Raw genomic sequence first — 24,769 nt, 5'->3', positions numbered from 1 at the left:
GATGGTATTAAATAAATCTGGGTTCCCTTTCTGTCAACTTGCTTTTCCACTATTGTGTTTATACAATAAAATGCAAGATAGCTATAAACGTGATTGACTGAATGAGAATTTATATTGTACTACCTCTGGACTTCTACTCAATCATTAGTTTTTATCTCAATGCTACAAAGCAAGAACAAGCATAATTGGCCTCTCTGATCTCTTACAAAACCTAACATCACTGGCAGGTGATAGATTTCCTCACACATTAATATTCCCTTCATCCAGAGGTTTCTGATGGTGAAATAGAGACAGAGGCAGGGAAAACTGACTCACTCAATGAAGATTTATTTCCAGGCCTGTCCTAAAGCCAACAGATCTAGCTAACTCCTACCACCTAACTCCTAAATAAATCCCACCAAACAACAACAACAACAACAACAAAACACAACAGCAGTGGGAGCAACAATGAAACCTAAAACATATCAGTGTGTCAAGCATCCAAATCCCCTGTTTGACCCCAATCCTTCTCCATCTCAGTAAGGTATTCAGCAGGGAACTCAATTCCTCAGTTGGGTTCCAACAATTGTAATCGTTTGTAATCATTCCTCAAGACTGAAGGAACCAAAAGGACCCCCTCCCCAAAAAATTGAGTTGCAAGGACATCATCATCGGGGAGTTGATGGGGTAGTTTCATAAACAGAACTGGAGATAGCTTCATTGTTCAGGTTTTTTACGAGGGACTGAAAAGTCGGCTAGCTCCCAAACACCAAGTCACCAAGTCACCAAGTCACCAGTGCAGACACACATGACTCATACTGGCAATGCTGCTGTTGCTGCTGTTAGATCATATGCAGTTGGGTGGGGCTGAGATGTCACAGAGCCCTCTTTTCCCAGGCAGAATCCTAAGTATTATTGGGTTCCTCCTTGAGCCCCACACAGCACAGATGCGAACACAGCTGAGGGACGGCCTCCTCCAAATCACAAACACAGCACGCCTGCTAACAGGGGATGTTGTGAAAGCACAGCAGAGTACTGTCTTCCAAGTTCCTGGACTCAGGAACTTAAGGAAAGTGCAAGAATGACGTAACTGTACTCTTTGTCCCTAAGGGAAGAACACACAGTGGTAATGTTCCCAGGCCAGAGGAAATCCCCCTTTAAGAAAAGAAGGGTGCTATAATGTGGATATTGAGAACAAGCCAGAACAATGACAATTAAAAAAAGAGAAAGTTAAGACCAGTCTGTTCTATTTTCAGTCTCTTTCCTCAGAATTGGAAGCTTCAACAGGTTGCTTGTAAGGTTGCTGGACACTCTGAAGTTCCTACAATGAGATGTTATGGCAATTTTGACAGCTGTGAGCCAACGCCCACTAGACACTGCAGGCACGCGCGCGTGTGCGCGCACACACACACACACACACACACGCACATACACACACTTTAATGGACCCCAGAGCTATGGTAAAGAGATGCCCTTCTCAGTTTTTCCACAGATGGTGCTCCTGAAATTTTCCACAGCCAACGTATTCCTGTGGTTAATTAGTTATCTGAGCAAATTTCGTCACAGAATATCTGTTCATAATTAGAGACATCTTAGGTCCAAACTGGAAGCCTTCAATGTCATTACCTTAGAAGTGGTCAAATGAGAATAGGGCAGATGAGTCTCACCTGATGAAGAGACCGCTCACTCTGGATTAGACCCTATCCTCTGAGCTATGACAGAGGACATTAAGTTTTAAAAAGTAAGAGGTGAAAAATAGGTGGAGGAAGAAACTGGACAGATAAGGTGCCCCTAGAACAAAAGGATAGAATTCCTTTTAAAACTACTAGTAGGAGATCCTAGGGGAAAGATGAAATTGGCAAGAGAATGCCATTAGCTCTCTGTTGCTCACCTTTATGAGACCATTTTCAGACATCAGTTTGTTAAATTCCACTGAAGCACAAATGTACACCCGCAGCCCTTCTTCTAGGTTGCAGAGTCATACCATACAGAAGCGTGTGGGCAGATGCCAAAACGTGTGTGGACATGCAGCCCTTTCTGTAGAAACCTAATGTTCCGAGCGTTAACAAGGATTAACCTTCTGCACACGTGGAGAAAACTGGTGGGTCCATACATTCAGCTGTCTTTCAGGTTATTTTTGCATCTAAGTCTATAATTTCTTTTAATTACTTATCGTAAAGCACTAGAAAGTGCTCGTTATATGTAGGTTAATGCAGGAGCAAAAATAATTGTGTATACTCCCCTGCCCACTGCCCTACCCCAGCCCCCAATTCTTCTAAGTGTCCCTGTTCATTTGAATCGCACAAGCAAGCCAGTTTCTGGGCCCTGCGCATAATGAGCCATGTGGACCCTATTCAAGAAACTGGCCATGTTCCAGAGCTACTATAAAATACAAGGAAAATATTAACATCTCAGATGACAAAAGATCCATATGGCTGGTCAGAAAATATCCACATTGCTTAAGCCAATAGAATGTACCTATATGGAAACATTCAATTCTGTTCCATGAGCATCAGGATTGTGAGAACATCTGTTTGTCTCCATCCCTTTTCACTAAACATTGATTCCTACAGAATACATGCAAACTCAGACACCAGCATATTTAACCTAACCAAGGGGAAGAGGGATGTGTTTCTACATCTATTCTATAAGTAAACACAGGGGGCACCTGGGTGGCTCAGTCGGTTAAGCGTCTGATTTCAGCTCAGGTCATGATCTTGAGGTTCGTGAGTTTAAGCCCTGAGTCGGGCTCTGTGCTGACAGCTCAGTCTGGAGTCTGTTTCATATTCTGTGTCTCCCTCTCTCTCTGCCCCTGTGCCGCTCAAGCTCGGTTTCTCCCTCTCTCAAAACTTTAAAGAAAGAAATCATTAAAAAAAATATAAGCAAACACAGTATTATTGGTGGTATGTACGGAAGGAGAGAGGGGAATTTTGGAAGAAGCTATGGGGCAGCTGAGTAAGTAATATCAAGCTTCTCTTTGTATTAAAAATGATTAAAAGTAATAGCTAACATTTATGAGCTGCAAGGTAGATAACTGAGTTATCCATAACCTATAGCTAAGAAGACTGAGGCTCAGAGAAGTTCAATAAATTGCCTAAAACCACACGCCCAGCATGTGGCGGAAATGGAATCTGAACCAGAGCTGGCCTGCATGCCTCTTTCCACACGGCGTCAGATGTGGATGTCATGTCTTATATTTTGAGGGAGGTCTACTTGGCAGAGATGGCCTGCAGACCCTATGCATCAATTTCTTATTTATTTAAGCAAAGGCCTCTATGATCATTCCTGATAAGCAGTTTATTTACATACTATAACTCTAATGTTTCTTCTTTACTATCTCTTTCCATATTGAATAATTTCCTCAGGGTGTCAACCATACATGCATACCTGACAGGGCATAGTGTCAACCCTATACACAGAGGTAATTTGTTTGAAATGTCAGAACATTTCCCCCTGACGACCTCATTGGGCCTGGAACAGAACCACACGCTTTTTAGATCAGTAACTGCTACTGCCAAATACTCCTGGGTCAACTTCACTGAGTAAAAATGATTTCAATCAAGACCCAAGCGCCAATGTTCCTTAAAACAAAAAACAAGGGCACCTGGGGGCTCAGTTGGTTAAGGGTCTGACTCTTGATTAGGGCTCAGGTCGTGATCCCAAGGTTGTGGGATCTGGCTCTGCATCGGGTTCTGTGCTGAGCACGAAGCCTGCTTAGGATTCTTTGTCTCTCTTTGTCTCTTTCTCTCCCTTACGCTCTCTCGCTCACTCTCTCTAAAATAAAAATAAACAAAAGCAAAACAAAACAAAAAACTCTTGTGACACAAATCTTTCTTTTCAGTGCCCCAGCCTAACCCCCTCAAAGTCTAAAACCTTGGTTCCTTAGGCCATCCCACTGTGACTCATGCCGTGGTCCTCAAGATCGTGATACTCAAGAATAGAGCCAAGGCGCTGAGATGGGAGTGAAAAAAAGGTATGCAGAGCAATCTCAAATTTATTCTCAAGTAGTTCCTATGAGTTATGACCAAAAAGACAACAGAACAGATGGTCCACCATGGACAAAGCAGCCGCCTCTCAGAGTGTGCCCATAGAGCAATTAAGTCAAAACAGCCAAAAAAAAACAAAGGGCAGGGTCAGAGAACCCACATGGGTTTCTTGCCTCCAAACTAGTGCCCAGGGGTCCTTGGCATCGACAACAATGACAAAGTGGACCCAACAGCCACATTCAGTTAACACAAAACATATACCTACGATGACATCCTGAATACGTGTGGCAGGTTAAATGATGATGGCACACAAAAAAAGAATACGCTTCTGACCAGTCAGCCCCCGGATGATAACATAACAAACTTCTAGAGAAGCAGCTGCAAGGAGCCTGAGAACAAAACTGGGAAGGCCTGTTGCGGAAGCCTTCAGGTATTAACAAAAGAAAATGCGTATTTGTCAGGGGTGTGTCACCTAGCTTCTGGCACGACACCCTTGTGCCCAGGATCAGTCTCCTGTGTAGGTCACACACAGTCATCCAAGCGCAATGAGGCCACTTGGAGGAACAGGAATGGCTTTCCCTGTGGAAGCGTCCCCACCAAAAATTCTCTGCAAACGCAGAATACCTGTTTGAGTGGACTAACCATTCTGCCAGGATCCTTTCACCACACTTTTTTTGTGCAGTGGAACTAACAGGATTTTTCTTTTTCTACATGGAGCACATTGTCCACTGAGAAAAATAAGACTAAGAATCAATCTTTCCGATGAGAATGGTAGAGTCATGTGAACGTGGCCTGGAATGTGGAGATGTTATCGAGGCTATAAATCCTGTGTTTTCACATGATGCCTTATTTGTGGGATGCAGGAAACTGCCTGACAACTTCATAATTGTCTAGCAATACTGTTTCATAGTTCAACGTTTACATTGTACTCCACCAGTTTTAATTTCTCTTACAGGGTACTCATTACTCAATTATAAATCTTCAGGAAAGCACAAAAAAATTCCTCAAGAGTGCATCCCCTTGGGTGTGGAAATTCCAGGTTCAGCAAGACTTGTCTGTGATTTGAGATGTATCTCTGGAGCTCCATACCTTGAGATAAGGTAACCAGCTGCGAAATTAGCACTGAAAGCCTGGCACACAGTGTGTTGTGGTGGACCAATCCCCTCTTCTGTTCCAGTAAACACTGTTGTGGTCTTTAGCTCTACTATTGCTAGTTAGATGAATAATGAACACGTGCTCAAATTTCCATTCCAAGAATTTCTGCAAGTGGCAACGTGGGTCCATTCTGTGTGTGTGCCACCAGACCTGGCATAAGCCCATGGCCATGGTGAAGTGTTATTTCCACTGTCTGCACCACATGTTGGAACTGTGCAGTATTTCCACTGCAAACCACTGGCAAGGTCAGAGACAGAGACCTTACTTAAAAGTTCACATTCCAGGGGCACCTGGATGGCTCAGTAGGTTAAATGTCCGACTTCGGTTCAGGTCTGATCTCAGCACTTGTGAGTTCAAGCTCAGAGGCTGGAGCCTGCTTCAGATTCTGTGTCTCTGTGTCTCTCTGACCCTCTTCCTGCTCATACTCTGTGTGTGTGTCTCTCTCTCTCTCAAAAATGAATAAACATTAAATTAAAAAAAAAGTTCACATTCCATTTTGTATCTTTCAGATTGACCCACACTCTATTGGTAAGGCTATAAAGAAACAGCCATTCTCATACATTGATGGTGGGAACAGAAACAGTTCTAGCCCTTTGCAAGGCACTTAGGTGCTATCTATCAAAACTATAAATGGATTTTCCTGCCGATCCAGCAATTCCATTTCTGAGAGTAAACGTACATATATAGGTATAGCCAAGGTTGGTAATTGCAAAAAGACATATAATAACTAAAATACTAGAGGTTGCCAAATTTTCAGTTACAGGAAAACAGATAAACTATACTGGATACTTACAAGAGAATCTACACAACTGTGAAGAGCAAGTTAGCTGTCTACCTACTGAAATATAGAGCTCTGTGAAATGCATTGGTAAGTGATAAAAGCAAGGTGCGGAACAGTGTGGCATACGACTTTTTGTTCAAAAAAATGAGGGGCAACAGGGGCACCTGGCTGACTTAGTCAGAAGAGCATGTGACTCTCAATCTTAGGATCATGAGTTTGAGCCCCCCCAAGTGGGGTGTAGAAATTACTTAAATAAATACCTTAAAAATGGAGGGAAATAATATTACATTTATATTTACTTATATTTTCATAAAACACACTATGAAGGATTCACCTGAGACCAGTACAAATGATCACCTATAGATGGTATGTGTTGGGATGTGGAAACTGAGGTGGGCAAGACACCTCTATGTAGACTTATTTAATACTAGTTTTATTTTAAATCCTAGTAGATTAACTATCAAAAAATTAAATTAGGGGCACCTGGGCACTTCAGTTGGTTGAGTGTCCAACTTTCAATTTCAGCTCAGGTCATGATTTCATGGTTTCTGGAATCAAGTCTCTTGTTAGGCTCTGTGCTGATGGCATGGAGTCTACTTGGGATTTTTCTCCCCCCGTACCCCCCTGCCCCTCTCCCGCATGCTTTCTCTCACTCTCTCAAAATAAGTAAACAAACATTTTTAAAAAAATAAAATTAAAACTAACCACATTTTTAAATAAGTTTAACCCAGTGGCTTCACTTTTGACACCAATGACTCTCCTACCCTGCTTGGGTGCAACAGGCACTCAAGACATTGACACTAGTTCCTTTGCTATGTCCCAGTAGTGACTAAGAATCAAGAAGTCCCTTGAATGCCATCTCAATTTCTGGGACATTTCCTGGAAGAAACCAGTACAAGGTGGGACAGTTGGGTATAGAGGACAGTCCCTAGGGTGGGGGAATGAAGAGCTGACTTCTGGGCCTGCCTTCCCATCTGTTATTAAGTTGGTCCCATGAAATGTCTGAGAATTGGCCACTTTTTAACCGACAAACTGGGCTAATTCATGGGTAAATCTTCATGGACCTTGAAGGTCCCTGAATTCCTATGAATCTCGAAGCACCCTGCTGCCTCAGCTCTGTGATATGAGGAAGATAAGGAATCTCACCCAGCCTGACTCACAGCATCATGCCAAGTATCATCAACACATGGAAAGGGGTTTTATAAACCGTAAAGAGCAATTGTACAAAGAAATGTTGTTGAACACAGCACCAGCCTGAGGGGTGACTGACCACAGACAAACATACAAGGGGAACAAGACTGACTGCCAAGAATCTCTGAGACCCTGAGATGGTAGAGGGGAGAGGAAATCTCCAAAAAAGTCTCAAGATGTAAATAGAAAACAAGAGCGGGCTGACAAAGACAGACTTGAAGAGGAAGACATGTGGTCAAATGACTCCATATGTGGTCATCTGCAAATACATATACTGCAAATTCCATAAGCCTAACAAGGAAGTTAGGGAGACATGACATATATGGGGGGGAATTTTAAGACCACAGACTTGAGTATACAAAAGGAAAGATCAATGTTGAATGAATGATCCAAAAGAATGGCCCTTATCCCTAGTGGGACAGGTGGATGTGGGGACAGGTGCCTGTCACACACAGGTAGGTCTCCAACTTTCCTCCAAAATCAGATGCAAACTTCAAACACTTCTGAAAACACTCCCTAGGGGACCTTTTTACCCCAAATTTAGAAACTGAATGAAAAGCCATGCTTTTAAAAAAAGGCAAAAAAGACAAAAAATAAATAAATAAATAAAAAGCTTCTCATCTCCATATGTACAGTCATCTGGAAAGCAGATCTCCCATTAAACGGATGGTCAAAGCTACACCACAACACTAAACTCATCATGAAAACTCAAGGGTGGCTTTCTACACCCTCCTGAAGTGCAGAAGGAAGTTCACTGGAGGTGCTGTACTTGGTACAGCTACCTAGAGCCTAGTGACAAACCAGAAAGCTGTATGGAACTCAGAAGAAAGAAAGCAAAGAATTCTTCTTTTTTTTTTTTAAATTTTTAAATTTTTAAAATTTTCATTTTAATTAATTTATTTTTTTAATTTTTACATTTATTTACTTTTGAGAGACAAAGAGACAGAGCATGAACTGGGGAGGGACAGAGAGAAAGAGAAACACACAGAATCCAAAACAGGCTCCAGGCTCTGAGCTAGCTGTCAGCACAGAGCCCAATGTGGGGCTCAGACTCACAAACCATGAGATCATGACCTGAGCCTAAGTCAGAGGCTCAACTGACTAAGCCACCCAGGTGCCCCAGCAAAGAACTCTTCTATTTGAGACAGACCCTGTGCAGGAAGCCTAGTTCCAGCTGGGTCTTAGCAGTCTAAATGGTGCGGTGCAATCTGGGACCACCTCGTAATGAAATGGATCTTGACTTCAGGCCATTCTGTGAAGCTGCAATGCCTCTTTGAGTCAAATACAATGTCCTCGCACCTCCAGCTTTGTTTCACAGCAGACCATGATTCTTTACAGAAATTTCTCTAGTAGCCTTACTAACCTATATTATTTCAAGTCAGTCTCTTCTGGCATGACAGCCTTAAACTGTCTCTGATTAAGAATAAGAATACATTATGTACATTTTAGTTAATGATTCATTTATTTATTCAGCAAAGGTTAATAGAAACTGACTTTAGACATACGTTACTTAAGGAAAATAATTTGAGGCTGCTTCACATAAAGTGGAAATAATCACCTTAGGAATTCCTACTTTTCGTAATTAAGCTCTATGCCCAACATAGGGCTTGAACTCATGACCCCAAGATCAAGAGTCAAATGCTCTAATGACTGAGCCAGCCAGGAGCCCCTCAACTTGGTAACTCCTAATGGAGTCCTCAAGTGACTGAATGCTAACTTTAAACTCACTGACTTTTAAGTAAAACAAGAAAATCAGAGATCTATGGATCAGAGATCAGCAGTCAATAGCTTTCAAGGAAGTGTTTCAGTGTTACCCTAAGTGGTCAGTTTTACAGTTAATCAATTAGAGGTTCACAAGATCAAAAACAGTTCTTTAAAAATGTTAATGAGCTGACACCTCCAAGGTGTACATTCAGAGTCAGGGATTCATGCTCATGTTTCATCCGCTGAACTCTGGTCATATCATTGAAGCAAAAGGTCATAACCAGCTGTGTTTCTGTCATCCCTCACGGGAAGAAAACTCAGTGGTAGACCATGATTATTCCATGAGGAAAAACCCCCACAAATATTTTGAAAGCTCCATGTCTGCCTTTTCTCCCTTCAGAGGCACCAAGGTCACCCACCATTCTGCAGTTGGGTTATCCTTGAAAGCCTTTCATTGGGGTCAATGTGTTAAACTCACAGCTTAGGAGAACTGTGACTTAATCTTCTCCTAAAATTTGCTTTTTAGCCTTTTGTTATCTAACTTAACAGTCTCTGAGCACAGATGCCCGGGACACCAAGATGAATGAGACAGAATCCAGAATCCCTGCCTTTGGGGACCTCACTGCTAGAGAGGGGATGAGGAATAGATTAGACTCATATTAAATCAACAACTAGAGTTCAATGGAGAATATGCTGTCATTGACATGTGCCCAAGAGCAGTCTCAAAAGAGGGAATGAACAGGGTAGGGGGGAGCGGGACTGAGAAGAGGAGGCTATTGCCCCAGGGTTTTGGTCCATGTAGATCATATTGCGTAGACAAAAGATTACATTATCTGACCTATTTAACCTCTATTACCTACGAGACATAAAGCAAGAAAAGTACCCATAAAGAGTTCAATGTTGTTATGCTTTTGGAGCATGTAAGCTGGAAATCAAAACTCATATATGGCTACTTCCTAGAAACGATTTCTCATTCATAGTACTTTTCTAGCTGAACATGACAATGCTGAAGCCTTTTTCTTTTCCGTGTGGGAAAGAAATGTTGACTTAGTAAGTGCCTCTGGCGCCACCTACAATGTATATGTCCATCAATCAGCCACGTGCTGTGGAAACTAAGACAATGTAGGACACACATTTTTTGCTTTCAAAGGCTTTATGATTTTAATTGTAGAATTAAGACTAAAGTACTAGGTTGTTGAATCACTATACTGTATACCTGAAACTAATATAATACTGTATGTTAACTGACCGGAATTAAAATAAAAATTTAAAAAGACTAAAATACATGGGGGAAAAAAAAAGCTAATTGATAAGACAGCTGTTTTGGGGAAAGGACCCTATCTCATTCAACTGTGAAAAACATTACCACTTATTCAACTTCCTACTTATTAGTACATAAAGGGTAACCATACTTCCTCCCTTTGGGATTCTGAATTGAGAACAGAATAGAAACATGCTTCCAAGTGGGAATCAAAATACAGTCACGTTAGCAAAGCTGGGTTAGAAAACATGGTGGGATCTATTTCCTATTGTCTCAAATCAAGGCCTTGGGACCCACAGGGTTAAAGGCAGAAAAATGAGAACTGAGAGGGCAGAGGCTTGGCAGGGCCTGCAGGAAGCCAGCCCTGCATGCATTGCTTACTGCATGATGGCTAGAACACCGAGAACCTACAAATTCGGATGTGGTGGTCCCACAGAGCAAGGGAGCGGTGGGTTCGATTTATGGTAGCAGTCTGTTGCTTTGGTTTACACACTGGAGACACTCCAGTAGAGAACAGATTTAGTAAGGTCCCATCAATCAGATTAACTGCTTCTCACAGAAAGGAGCAAGTAATGGGGACAAGAGAAGGACCCAGAATGATCCTCTAATCTAAACTCTTCTGTTTTGCATTTTAGGAAGCAGATGCCCTTGTGGAAATTGCAGGGTAAGGGAAAGTACCTCCCTCAATATTACTCAAGGCATGGAAAATTTAAGCAACTTGTCCAAGATCATAGCTCCAGTCAGTGGTGGACCTAGAATCCAACTCCATCCTTCCAGCTAGGTCTTGAAGAATGAGTAGGATTTAGATAAAGAGAGTCACGAACAAACAAATTAAGACTCCAAAGATTACAGCAGAACAGTCTTGGTCTTGTCAACTTTGGTACAAAGTGTAGCAAATTTAGGCGGGAAGCATGTTAATAAGGTTGTAAATAAGTCATAAATGGTGTTATTTAGGGTTGGAAAGTGTCAACAGTAACAACAGTGACTGGAATTCATTAAGCACTTACCATGCCAAGCACCGTTCTAAGCACTTTATGAGTGTTAACACATTTAATCCCTACCACTACCCTGTGAGAGGTGAGGCAGAGAGTTGAAATAATGCATACAAGGTCAGACTTCTAGTAAGTGGAATCCAACTTTATCACTGGGCTGGGGAATACTGTCCCAGGTCTTCTGCTCTCATATGGAAGTTTCTGAGAAAATATCTTTCAAGTCAGAAAATATCTTCAACAGGACTCCCATCTCAAAGCCTCTGAACTTCTGATTATTTACAAGGCTGTAAATCCCTCCTAACCATGCACTAATCCACGTATTTGGACAACGAAGTAAATGATAAGTCTCTCTAAATCACGGGATATTAAATTATTTGCCTTTTAGTTCAGCAATTCTTAAACTTTCCTGCACATCGTTAACCACCTGTGGAAGTTTCTAAATATATGTCTGGGTTCTGTCTCAAACCTACAAATCTCACAGACTAGCACCTGATATCTGCTTTTTCAGCTTCAAAGGTAATTTTGATGGATCACTATGTTTGGGAAGCCCACTCTGTGTTATGTTCTCCAATGGTTCACTTACAAGGATCGTCAGCTTTAAGTAAAATTTTAACAAAGAAGCTCAAAGAACAAGACATCAAAAATCATATATTTTGCTTCTCTCTTTTCAAGAGCTTTTCTTCTTTTAAAAAAAGGCAACTAAATTTAAAACCTTTTTAAAAGAAATATTTTAAAATTCTTTTCCATCATCATTTTCCTCCTTGGCACACAGAAGGTCACCAATCTCTGCTCTGCACAGTGGACACCAGGCCAGGGTGATGATTTTGGCCTACACCCGTGCCAGACATTCATATTAATGTGTCAAGGTGCCAGACATTCATATTAATGTGTCAAGGACGAAGTATGGCTTCTTACCTGAATACTGTAAGGTTATGGTTGTCAACAGCCAGTGATGGTAAAAGGGCTAGGTTAGAGGAAGTCACGGAGTTGTAATCCTTGCTCTGGTTCTATAGCTGTGCAGCTGGGATCATGTTATTTAGCTCCTCTGAGCTTCAGTTTCCTCATCTGTTATCTGGGAATAATGACTGCTCAATCTTTTTCAAAGAGTTATTTGTAGGATCAAATGGAATGAGATATGTGAATGCATTTTTAAAACATGAAACAAGATTTTGGACCAGATTATTACTGAAGTGTGCAGCCTTGTCTACCTATGACTTTAGCCAAGAAAATCATGTGGGAACGTTAGTGATGACAAACTAACAGAACTTGGTTTCTAGTCCCAGTGCTTACAGCACTAGGGCAAGTTTTCATAGCCTCTAATACTGCTTGGAATAGCAATGGTGAGGATTCCCCTAGAGTTTTACACGAGACTGACTCTGAAGAACAGTCAGAGGCTCTGTAAGAAAACAGGCTTCCAAGTTTTAAGAAAGTCATTGTCAGGAATGTGAAAATCAGCAAAAATACATTCGTTATTTTATAGGAAAAGCAGTTTAAAATATGTTAGTAATGATAAATTCTAGGGGCACCTGGGTGATTCTGTCAGTTAAGCATCTGACTTCGGCTCAGGTCATGGTCTCCTGGTTTGTGGGTTCAAGCCCCACGTCAGGCTCTGTGCTGACAGCTCAGATCCTGGAGGCTGCTTTGGATCTTTTGTCTCCATCTTTCTCTGTCCCTCCCCTGCTCACGCATGTTTGCTCGCTCTCTCTCTCAAAAATAAACATTAAAATATTTAAAAATATAAAAACATGATACATTCTAATGGCTACTAAAATGTTTAAGTTAAGGTTGTTCTTCATTGCTTTCCCAACTGTTATGCACCTATGATTATTTCTAAAAATTATGCAATGGGAAACATTTCATGTAGAAGTATCTCCTTTACCAAGTTTCATTTGTGAATACTGGAACAAGCCGGTGAAAATAACTGTAATTACACTGCAATGGCCAAGGCATGAGGAGAAGGGCAGTCATTACATGAGAAAGGAGGAACATGGAGGACTCTGACATCTCTACCTGTCGACTTTTATCTAGAAAAGTAGTTTTCTAACTGGGCTGGGCAGAGCAGAGTGTCAAGGGGCCTCTTTCTTGCAAGGAACAAAACTGAGGTCAAAGGGACGGGACCCCAACGCTGTAGTTCAACTAGAACAGTACTGCTTGCTTTTGTTTGATATGTTTAGGTTCCATATACGATTTTCTTGGGGGGGGGGAGGGGCCAGTACTACAATTTACTTATTTATGTTTATACCACTAATTCTGAGGTTAGTGGCATGTGTCTAGCCCTCTGAGTTTGTCTCAAAACACAAAGAAAGGAGCGTTCTCTGGCACTATTTATCCACTGCTTATTCTCCCTGGCCTGCTCAGGAGTGAACGAGAAGGCTGGCAGCGTGGCCACACTTTGGTACTCAAGGCAAATGGGACCTATTACCACTTTTTGATCCACTTCCTGATTTTAATGAGAGTCACAGAAGAACCATGTGAAAATTTGCTTCCTTGTTTTCTACCGAGAGGTTACACATTTCTTTGAGTTGCTGACGCCACACTGCTCTGAGTTATATTGGCGTATTTACAGGATCCATGAACACCACATATGGACTCTCACTTCTACCACATATTTGAGCAAAAACACCTCCTAACTCCACCGTGAAAGGAGATTCGATGGATTGAAAAGCGGTTTTTAGTAAACTCTAAAGAGACATTACTAAATTTAAAATGTTACTGACTAATGTTTAAAGGCAAGATTGTGTTCACTAAACTGATTTTTCTCTTTTCCTTGCTCAGCATAATCATGAAACCAGCTTCTAGTAAATGCAAGCTTTCTCAAAAACTGCAGTTTCTTCGGGGGAAAACATATAGCATTTATAAACACTGTCAAATGAAAGACACATTCCTGAATACTAAGAGGCCCAAACATGTCTTCATATGTAAGGGGAAAAAATCCATCATAAAGTCAGTGGAAATGAACCCCCATCTTTGGTTCAGAAGCTCTTCCACTGTGGCTTCTACCAGCATCAAGTACAAAGCGCTCCTCATGAAATGCCCTCAAATAGCAAAATGTTTCAGACAACATACACCAAGCATTTTTATCTTCATTTGGATATAAAATGACACCTAAAACATCCAGTAATCAAAAGATCATTTAAAAAAAATATTTTAAGTTTATTTATTTACCGAGAGAGCAAACAGGCACGCGTGGGTGAGCACATGAGTAGGTTAGGGGCAGAGAGAAAGACAGAATTCCAAGCAAGCTCCTCCCTGACAGTGCAGAGCCCGACCTGATGCAGGGCTCAAACTCACGACCCATGAGATCATGACCTGAGCCAAGATCAAGAGTCAGATGCTTAACTGATTGAGCCACCCAGGCGCCCCCAAAATGATCAACTCTTAAAAGAGAAATAAGTTAGCTGGCATATGTCAAAGTATTTAATTTAGCAAGCACTCAAGGCCTTAAAAATATAACAGTAAACTAGTTTTCTCATCTCATTTCTATATACTTTTTTGAAAAGTATTCTCTACTTTACCCAGATTAATCAGCTATCTTTCACTTCTTTACAGCCTGCTTCTCTACACTGTTTCTTGTCTATCTATAGATCAACTGGCAAGATGAGTACAAGGGGGAGAAAAGAACAATAAAACTTGTAATTAACTTTGGCTTATGATCGTGTAATCTTAATTACTGGATATTCTTGTAAACAATAAAATTTATTAAAAAACAGTGGATTAAAATGCACATCACCTATGATGCAGATACTTTATTTATGGATATAGAGCCAAAAAAATGTAATTTCAGGTACAACAGAAAGTCATGAATAGAAATTTTCATAGCATTATTTGTATTATTCAACGCATGGAAACAACTTCAAAAGCTATCATTAGGACTATAACTGGAGAATTTAACAACAGTAATATTATACAGTAATTTAAAACCTACAGACTTTTGTTATAGCTAATGATATAAATGATTTTCACAAAAATAACTGAGTAAAAAAAAGAGCTGCATGAAATAGAATATACTATTGTGAATCAAGTTATACAAAGTTCAAAAATAGACAACACGGGTTTATAGTTTATTAGAATAATGGTGACCTCTGGATTGAGGACATGAAAGATGTTACTGTGTGCAAGTAACATTCTAGCTCTTTGGTTATGTTCATGTACATTAGGATTCATGCACTCTTTTCTGCGTATGTTATAATAAAAATTTATTTAAAAGCAAAAAGAAAAATTAAAAAAAATAAATTAAAAAAAGAGAGAAATAAGTTAGTGCCACATGTTACAGCCCATGGCTGGCAAATACAGTACGGACAGAAAAGCAGAGAATTTGCTCAGCAGATTTTTTTCTTTCTAAAGACCAGGCCTCTTTTGAAGCAAGTATATGAAGAGATAAGGCTCTAGGAGAAAATCAAAGAAGTTCCTTATCAAGTAGCACCTAAGGAGGGATGGTTCCATACAGGGAAAAGAAACCCTACCTAGCCCAGTGCCTGGCACCCACCGGGCACTCAATTAATGCTTGGTGAATTAATGAGTAAAATAATCATTCCCTGTATATGACACTTTTTCTTCTTTAAAAGAAGAGCATTCAAACAGGAGACAACATTCATGCAGCAACATAAACTATAAAATATGTGGTATCCTAAATGGGACGTAAATAGTAAACTGCCTGATACATTGACTATGAATACTTGAAGGCAGTCTGAGAGCTCAATCATAAAAATAAATATTCACAGGGCACCTGGGACAGTTGGTTTATGCCTCCGAGGTTGGTTCAGCTCATGATCTCATGGTTCGTGGATTCAAGCCCCACATTGTGCTCTGTGCTGACAGCTTAGAGCTTGAAGCCTGCTTCAGATTCTAGGTCTCCCCCTCTCTGCCCCTCCCCGATTTGTGCTCTGTCTCTCTTGCAAAAATAGACTTAAACATTTTTTTAATAAAAATAAATATTCACGAGTATTGGAGTGAGCTGTGCACACCCGTGGTCTAAACTTGCATTATAATGACATATCCAGGGGTGCCTGAGTGGCTCAGTCAATTGAGCATCCGACTTAGGCTCACATCATGATCTCGAGGCTCATGGGCTGGGTCCCATGTCAGGCTCTGTGTTGACAGCTCAGAGCCTGGAGTCTGCTTAGAATTCTGTGTCTCCCTCTCTCTCTGCCCCTACCCTGCTCACACTCTGTCTAAGTGAATAAATATTTAAAAAATAAATGAATAAATATTAAAAAAAATAACATATCCATATTGGTTAATCTCTGATTACACAAGAGGAAAATAAGTTAATAATAAAAATATTGAGAAGGGTTTTTTAGTTCAGCTGTTAAACTCCTCTAGAAAATCAAATGTCAAAAGTTAATTTCTTAAGCATTTTAGGTATATGAATCTGATCGGGCCTCTTTTTAGAAACATTCTACTTAATCGGATCCAAAGGAAAGTAACTACTTTTGGGAATCCATATGTAAGTATGGAAAAAGTAAAAGTGCAGCACTTCTGATATTCAATTTACAAAACTGCAAAGATAGAGGATTCAAACACTAAGATATATAATTGTCATTATTAGGATAGTATGTGGACTAAAAATAGGGAGCACACTTCATGATAGGATCAATGTATCCAAAAAACTTAGGAGCACAAAGGTACTTCAAGATCCCATATACCAAACTCCAACCTCCCACATTACCAGACATCCTTTCTAAAAGGTTTTCAGCTTCCATTTAAACATCTGTAACAGGAAACTGACCACATCCATAAAAAGCCTCTTCTTTTGTTAGATGGTAAGTCTCCCTGATGAAGTACCTCTGTATTCAGTCAGCATCAATATTTGCTGATTAAATCGAACTGAAAATACTTCTAGATACTACCTAGGGTACCAACATTTGTATTGCTGGTCCTAGGCCTGCTCTCTGGGGCAACACAAAACAAATCCTCTCCCTCCTCCAAATGTGAAGACTGTTCTGAAATAGGGATGTCAAAAACATGATCACACGTGTTGCCACTCACTAATCCCCTAGCCATGCGGGTATTAGACGTTAGAACATTCTTTCTCTTTAAGCCTGGACAGCTTCAGAACTCTTAAGCCAGCATACCAGGTAGCTGGAATCATGTGATGGGAGTTGCTAGGAAAGACCAAAAACCATTTGCAATTCTGGCCTAAGTTTTTCTGTCCCCAGCCACCCATTCCAAATGCCCTCAATCATCCCTCTCATGGAAGGATTTCAAATGCCCTGTGTATTTGTATCAACATGATTTCTAAAGCATACTAAAGCAATTTAAGGGGGGCGACTGGGTGGTTCAGTAGGTTAAGTGTCTGAGTCGTGATTTCGGCTCAGGTCAGGATCTCACAGTTTGTGGGATCCAGCCTCATGCCAGGCTCTGCACTGACAGCTCGGAGCCTGCTTGGGATTGTCTTTCCCTCTCTCTCTCTCTCTCTCTTTCTCTCTCTGCCCCTCTCCTGCTTGTGCACACCTGTATGCTCTGCCCACATGCAAAATAAGTATTTAAAAAACAAAAATTAAAAAGTAAAGTAATTTCAGCTCCTTGAAGGTAATATATGTATATATAGCCTATCTAAAAAGTGGAGAATTATTAGCTTCCCCATTCGGTATTATACTTGGGCGAGTGTAGACCAAAACTGCAGTAGGTCTGTTTACTGCCTGTAGTCACCCCACTCACTCACACTGAAGCCTGTGATTATTTCAAACATCTAGACTTCCTTTCCATCGTCTGGTAAGTCATCCCCCAAAACCTTTTCACAACTCCCTATTCTAACTTATATTTATACAATTGATTGTAACCGAATCATACTAGTTCATATCTAAGTAAATGTAAATGATCTAGATTTTATGATTCAACAGAATGTCTGCTGGCTTTGTGTTTCCATATGATAAACATATCATCTGTGCTTTTAAGATAATGCTGGATGTACTTTCCCAGTGTTGCAAAAGAGAGAACACCTTTGACAGTCTGGTCTAGGAATGTGACCTGGGACCCTGCCAAGCATCCCTTCTAGCAGCGGGAAGCAAATTTTTTGACCTTCAGACTCTGTAAGATGTAAAAGAAACGTATCTGTGTTTTAAAACCCTCCCTGTAACTCAAGAAATAAACAAACATGTGAAAAGAGAGAGAAACTTGTTTCAAGTTGGGCATAGCTTCAGTTTTCAAAAGCACAGGGAGGAAGAAAGAACATCAGAAAAGGCGGCAAATCCTGAAGCTAGCAGCTCTAAAACCAAGACTGATTAGACCAAATCTTATGTGGCAAAAATTATATGGGGTGAGTTTCCTTTTTCGTCCTCCTTTCTGTATCTTTTCCTTACTTTATTTCCTGAAAAATAAAGTTTTCTGCGCCCAATTGTTCCTATGGATGACACAAAGTACATACGATATGTCTTTCTTGGGTTATCTGCTTCCCAGAAGTTGGCACTAATTTAACATATGCTGTATCCGCCCACCAAAACAAAAACAAAAATCAAAAAGCCAGAAAATGTATTATTTTCCATCCCCCGAAAGCACAATAACTGCCAACCAAAACTTGGAAAACATTTAAATGAAAATCCACCAGTAAGCTTATAGTTGCTACCATCTAAATCAACTCTCAACGTTTCATACATTCCAAACAAGATAATTTTATGAATGAATCAAATTGTGCATAAGAAATTTCAAAACTAAGCCAACTAAAAGACATCCAACAACAGGTACTAGGAAAAAAATAACATTACACTTATTTCTTCCAACTTCTGCTTCTCTGCCAGCAAAACAAACAAGCAATTTTCTGTAGTTATGAAGCATCGTCATTGTCTACTTGGCTGGTCAGAATGTGAAGCAACTATTAATCAATCGATTTGTTCATTCAACATTATTTGTCAAAGTGCCTCGTCTGCTACCAGCACTTTTTTGGATGTATTGTGGGAGCATGCAAAAATGAATTGAACACATATTTTGTCATCAAAGAATTTTAACCTAGTTATGATTATTGGCTTCTGGCTCCATTACCTTTTTTTGGTGCTGGTTCAGATGTAGATGTTTATCTATTTTAAAGCTGAAGCAGTTTTTCTAATTTCCTTCTCTTTGTCTATTTTCCCCCTTACTTTTTTGGTGTTTAAAGTCTTGTGACATCCATGATCCTTTATTTTACTCTGAATTCTTCTCAAATCATTAAAGTTAAAATTGGATCTTGGATCAAAGACATTCTTAAGATCTCTCCACTCAATTTACTTGGTGTTACTGTATCTCAGAAAGTGCAATGAATTGCCTATAGCAAATGAATAAAATCAGGACCTTTGTATACAATGTTACAATATATAATCTTGAAAATAATATTGGGGGGGAAGCCCGTCTTTATGCTTGGCAAGCTAGTCTACATTTGGCCACTATATTAAAATGCTAAAATGACTTAATGTATGTGTTGAGTTGTGGATCTTCCAGTTTTAAAATCTCATCTTCAATCCCAAATGCATAATAACCCCCTACACTCCCCACCCCCCCACCCACACTCACCAAACCCAAACAGGGTGGCAAGGAAATCCTAGTACCTGTAGCCTTAAAAGAAATGGCTCATATGGCAAATAAGTCATTTGGCTGGTAAAGCTGGTGATTTTGTTCTCTAGGTGGCACTATTACTTCAATTTTTGATAAGTTGTTTAAGTTTCTTGAAAGTACCAGTTTTCGTTTTTTGAATTTCCATTATATAAATCTTAATTTTATACACACTAGTTGTAATTAAATGACAGGTGGTCTTCTAGTTTTATTTTAATAAGTCAGTTTGAAGTTAAGTGCTTTTTAATCATATAATTTTATATTTCCTAGTTAGATTGTCTTGGAATTAAGGAATCTTCTTTGCCAGCCCTCCTCCCTCTAAATACGCAAAAGCATGTCAAAAACACAGAAGGTGGTCATAAAGCTTCAGTCAGACCAAAGGAATGAAGATGAAAGCACATTTAAGAGCTACTAGGTTCTGTGAGCTTTCAAAATCAGGACATTACTACCATGACAACCAATGAAAACTTCTTTCAAGTGAACCTTTGGGGAAAACTGCATAACATTTGCTACTCTCTGGGCTCTTTGGAAATAAACTTGTGCTTTATTATGGCTGTCACTGAAGCTTGTAAATTTACTCCGCTTCCGCCTAGTCACTCTCCTGGTCCCATACCCAGTCCCTTAATTCATTTAATGGAACCCAAACTTCAGACAATGTATAAAATGAGACATCAGGGGAAGGAGCCTATTTGGTCAGATTTGTTTTGCCAAGGGTGTTAAGTGTCCCAGAGTTTGAACTTGAATTTGAGTGCGCGCATTTAAATGAAAGCTTCTGTGCTTCTTATCTGACCATGTGCATATGCTTTTTTTATGGAAATAAGAACACCTTCCTCTTCCACTTAGGGAACACACCCACTTACCATCCCTGTACCCCCAAAAGTTTCTCAAAGTCAATATATTAATGAGCGTCACTGTTTTGTGTCTGTCATCAGAATGATGTCATCCGAAAGATTCCATATATTTAATCATTTGGTCCATGACTTTTCTAAAGCTTTAGTTTAAGCGTTCTGGAAAGCCAGAGGTGCGTTTAGGTATAAAACTATTTAGGACTGAACAATTCTATGCCTTAAGTGGAGGTTTAAAGGGACTATGAGGATGCATATGCCTAACTTAAAACTACCACAAAGCTTTCCTCTGTTTCCTAGGGTTAAACCCCACATACAGATGACATACGGATTTCATTTGCCAGCATCATTTACTGCTTAACATGACTCCACACTGAACAGAGTAAATGGATGCAGAGGGTAACCAGTAAGTTTGCTCATTCACCTTTGAAGCCCATCTTCGTCTGTTATTTACTCTAGGAGAGACACGTTATCACAACCCAACTTAATGTGATTCTCATTCAAATTTCTTCCTCCACTGAACAGCCAGCATTTAAACCTAAAATTCCCCTGAATTCTCTTCTCCATCCCTCTTTAAAATGCAATTCACAGCTTGAGATTACAGAGCCTGCCAGTGGCTGAATGGCTGCTCTAGAAGGCTGAGAGTCCTTCAATTAAGCAGCAATTTTGCAATTAGTGGAAACTGAGTGCTCCATAACAATCGTTTGAAAACAAGTTGAGAAAAGTTAGCAATTACCCTATTAAAGGGACAGATTCACTTGCATTTGGCTGGGCTGGCCCCCTCACACAAATTACAATCTTCTATGCAAGGAGATGCCAGTTGAAAATTGTTTCAACTATTAAAATGAATTCGATATTATGGACATCGAAATGGGAGTGCCTTTCATTTTAAAAAATATTCAGAATTTAGCTATCATACACTTTCCATGCTATTTCCATTCACGAAATCTAAAATTGTTCTCTCTACTACGGGACGAACTTCCTAAATCTTAAAATGTCAATGAACTGCATGCGTATGACCTTTCCTTTGTGTACATCTTCAATATTCTTGAAGCTTAGTAGAAGATTAAGTCCATGATTGAGACCCAAAGCTGCTGGCTGTTACATTCCACAAATTCACTACCTGGATATAGAATATAGAGCTCGGTGTGTTCTGGGGGTGGTGGGGTGGAAGTGGGGGCGAATATTTACAGAACGTTTTAAAGACAAAGGCAAAAAAAAAAAAAAAAAGTAACCGAGCTCTTTGCTATTATCAGGTAGGTGTGCCCAGCCTGCTGTGTGTGCTGAGCTCCAAACCAGAGCTATTTATGTCTGAAAGAAATGAGATTATCAATCATTTGCATTTTGACTACTGAAGAGTAAGATTCCAGGAAGAAGGGAATAGCTTACATTCTAATGGTGCCCTTATTAAACAGGAAACCGAAAGACTTTGAGCCAGGATTTTAGAAATTTGCATTTAAAGGATTTCCCCCTCCAGATCATTGAAAATGAACCAGCTATGTTACACCATCTCCCCAACCCACTTTGGCCATTGTGAGATTTGGACTATTAATTTGCCTAGTAGAAATGAATCATTTGCTTTTTAGGCAACTGATCATTTTCTTAGTTCCTCTTGGTCGAAACTAAAAGTTACACTTATTGAGAAGACATCCTACAAGAGATTTCCTTGAGGCTTTATTTTTTTGGATACTCAAATGTTGACCTGATTTATACCTTAAATGACCTTAAATATCACCTTAAAATAAACACGATTTCCAGTTACTAATTCAGTCCTGAATAGGTTATGAATGGTTCCAAAAGTATGTGAAAAATTATGCCGTTATTTTGGTTTTTAAAAAATGTGATGTCTAAGTGTGTATGCAATGTTCTAACGCTTCAAAACATGTACGTAAGTCTTGTTTATCTGGAAATCATTTCTTTCTGCTTATGTCATTTATAAATAGAAAACATTCTGTAATAACTTAAAATAGCTGTACCTACATTCTCCTATCAAAATACTTAATACGGGTCTGTGTTTACCAACATTTATCACATTTTGCAAAATAACGTAGAAGAAAAAGACAACGACTTTATGGCCCTGGAATTCCAGTAATGGTGACCAGCGTGTTTTAAATTCCAGTAAAAGTCATGGCTACATCTCAACAAGTGTCTCTTCCTTGCTTTTACCTCTGCTGCTAGTCCAGAGGCAAACCTACGAAAGGAAAATGTTAAGCAAGGTGTTTACAAAATCAGAAAATAGGAGTTAGTGACTGTTTTAAAGGGAGGCTCGTCCCAGGGCCAAAATTTTGCCATCTCTAAGTGCAATGTGTGATGTGATCTATTACATGTAACAACATGGAGCTCAGAAACTACAACTTAAAAATAATAATGTTGCTGGAGGTAAACATTGAGGGTTCCTGTGTTTACAAGAACTAAGTCTGTAACTACACCTCAAAAAATAAAAATGTAAAAACATGTATACAATTTTAAGACTAAATAAAATGGCTCTTGACCTTATAATAAACACATATACAAATAGATTTTTTGATAAAAAATGGAGAAATGATATATTCCAAGAGGTCGAACCAGTTTGAAAGCCTTATTTAATAGCATAACACATTTTATATATAGTTTTTTAAAAAGTTCCCAATTAGATACTGGTTTGCTTTAAGAGATAACTGTACTAGGAGAATTAATAAACACTTGTAAGTATGATTCTCTTTGCTTCTGGCCAAGAACATTCCTGCATCTTGTCAAAAAGTATTCACTGGCTACTGCTGACATTGAAGAGTAAGTGTAAGATGCCTGAAAGACCCTAATATAATATCGAGGAAGAGCTAACACACCACCAACCGTAGCCCATCATAACTCCTCCAGTGCGAGGAAAACGTGCATTGGAGCCAAAAAGGGGCTCAAAATACATCCGAGTCGGGAGTCTGAGCATCATTCCACAAGTCCCTCCTACCAGCTCCCAAAGGGATCCCGAAAAGCCATCCCTTACCGCCTCCCCACCCCCAGCCTCCCGGCCCCAGCAGCTGCTCTGGGTAGGTTGGCCGGCAGAGGGCACCCTCTACCTTCCCTAGCACCAATCTCCCTACCCCACTACACCTCGCCCCCCAACTCCTGGCCCTCCACCCCTCTCCACCCCCAAAACACACACACACACACACACACACACCCCGCATCCTCCACCCCCAACACACACACACACCGCATCCTCCACCCCCAACACACACACACACACACACACACACACACACACACACACACACCCCCGCATCCTCCGACCACGACTCCAGTTTACTCCAGCAGCCGCGAGGTTTTTCTCCCCTGGGGGTGCCCCCACTCTACAATTTTCCTAATCACCCCGTCGGGTATAAACGCCCAATCCTCATCTCCTTCTTTCCAGGCACAGCTCACCCATTCTTTTCCCCGGCTTTTGCATCCCCGACTTGCATACGCGAGTAAAGACACCCCACCCTACCCCCGAGAGTTAAAACTGTACTTCCCTAGAAGGTGCCCCAAGGGAGAGGCGCGGGATGGGGAGAGCTGTAGCGCAGCTAGCTCCGGAGTCCTGCAGCCCCTTTCAGGTCCGAGCTGCAAGAGTGTGTCAGGTTTTCCAAGATATATTGGCACTGGACCCGTGTAAGTCCGCAGGTGACCGAGTGCAGCCCAGCTGGAGCCCCGAGGGGGCGGTGTGGGCTGAGAGAGTGAGACCCCCCTCCCCCCCCAATCTGCGCGGGGATCGTCCAGCCCAGAGGAAGGATTCCTATCCTAGCTCGGATACAGTCACCGCAGTCAGGGCCCCCGACAGCTGGCGCCCTAAATCTCTCTCACGACCCCGCCTCTGCTAGGGGAGGGTTTCGGGGGATCGCCAGGGCGCCGTCTCCGTTCCCACCGCGCAGCTCCGTGCCTCCTCTAGGCTTTTTCTCCCCCACTTCAGGGCTGTCCAGGATCCCTCTCCCTCGGAAGTCCGAGCTGTCCTCGGGACCGCGGGATGCGAGGAGAAAGCTCTGCTAGAGCAACTCCACGTCCCCCTTCCTCCTGGAGGGGAGGAAAGGCGTTCCGACCTCTTCCCACAACTTCAGGGTCCCCTCTAGCCAACTTTCCCCCGCGGACGGGCGGCTCCCGCGCCAAGCCCCACGCCTCCTGCTCGCCTACCTCGGGGTCCACACAAAGCTCACGGCTCCCCGGCGGAGGGGTCACATCGTTATCTCGCTCCTGGCCCCAGCGCCCAGTCCCGATCCCCGACGCGGAGCCGCTGCCCGCCGGCCCCACAGCAGCGGTGGCAACAGCAGTTCAGGCGTCTCATCAAAGCTTCCCGGGGAGGCGGGGGGCGCGCCGGGCCGCCTCCTCGGCCCCGCCCGGGAGCCCGC

At 41.2% G+C, this 24,769-nt stretch overlaps 1 protein-coding gene across 6 annotated transcripts in view; it reads right to left on the bottom strand.

Moving 5' to 3' along the window:
• The window catches only part of BDNF (brain derived neurotrophic factor), a 56,321-nt gene that overhangs the window by 11,018 nt on the left and 20,534 nt on the right, over positions 1-24,769 (bottom strand). Inside the window, exon 1 of one of the 6 annotated variants that reach the window (XM_029957157.1) lies at positions 24,555-24,665. The exons of the other annotated variants lie outside the window; for them this stretch is intronic. The gene's annotated coding sequence lies outside the window, so the exon portion shown is untranslated. Of the gene's footprint in view, positions 1-24,554; positions 24,666-24,769 lie in introns of those variants that run through there. 6 annotated transcript variants of the gene reach the window in all.

This window comes from Suricata suricatta, chromosome 11, assembly GCF_006229205.1.
Source record: "Suricata suricatta isolate VVHF042 chromosome 11, meerkat_22Aug2017_6uvM2_HiC, whole genome shotgun sequence".
Lineage (NCBI taxonomy): Eukaryota > Metazoa > Chordata > Mammalia > Carnivora > Herpestidae > Suricata > Suricata suricatta.
This window is presented reverse-complemented; position numbering and strand designations above follow the sequence as displayed.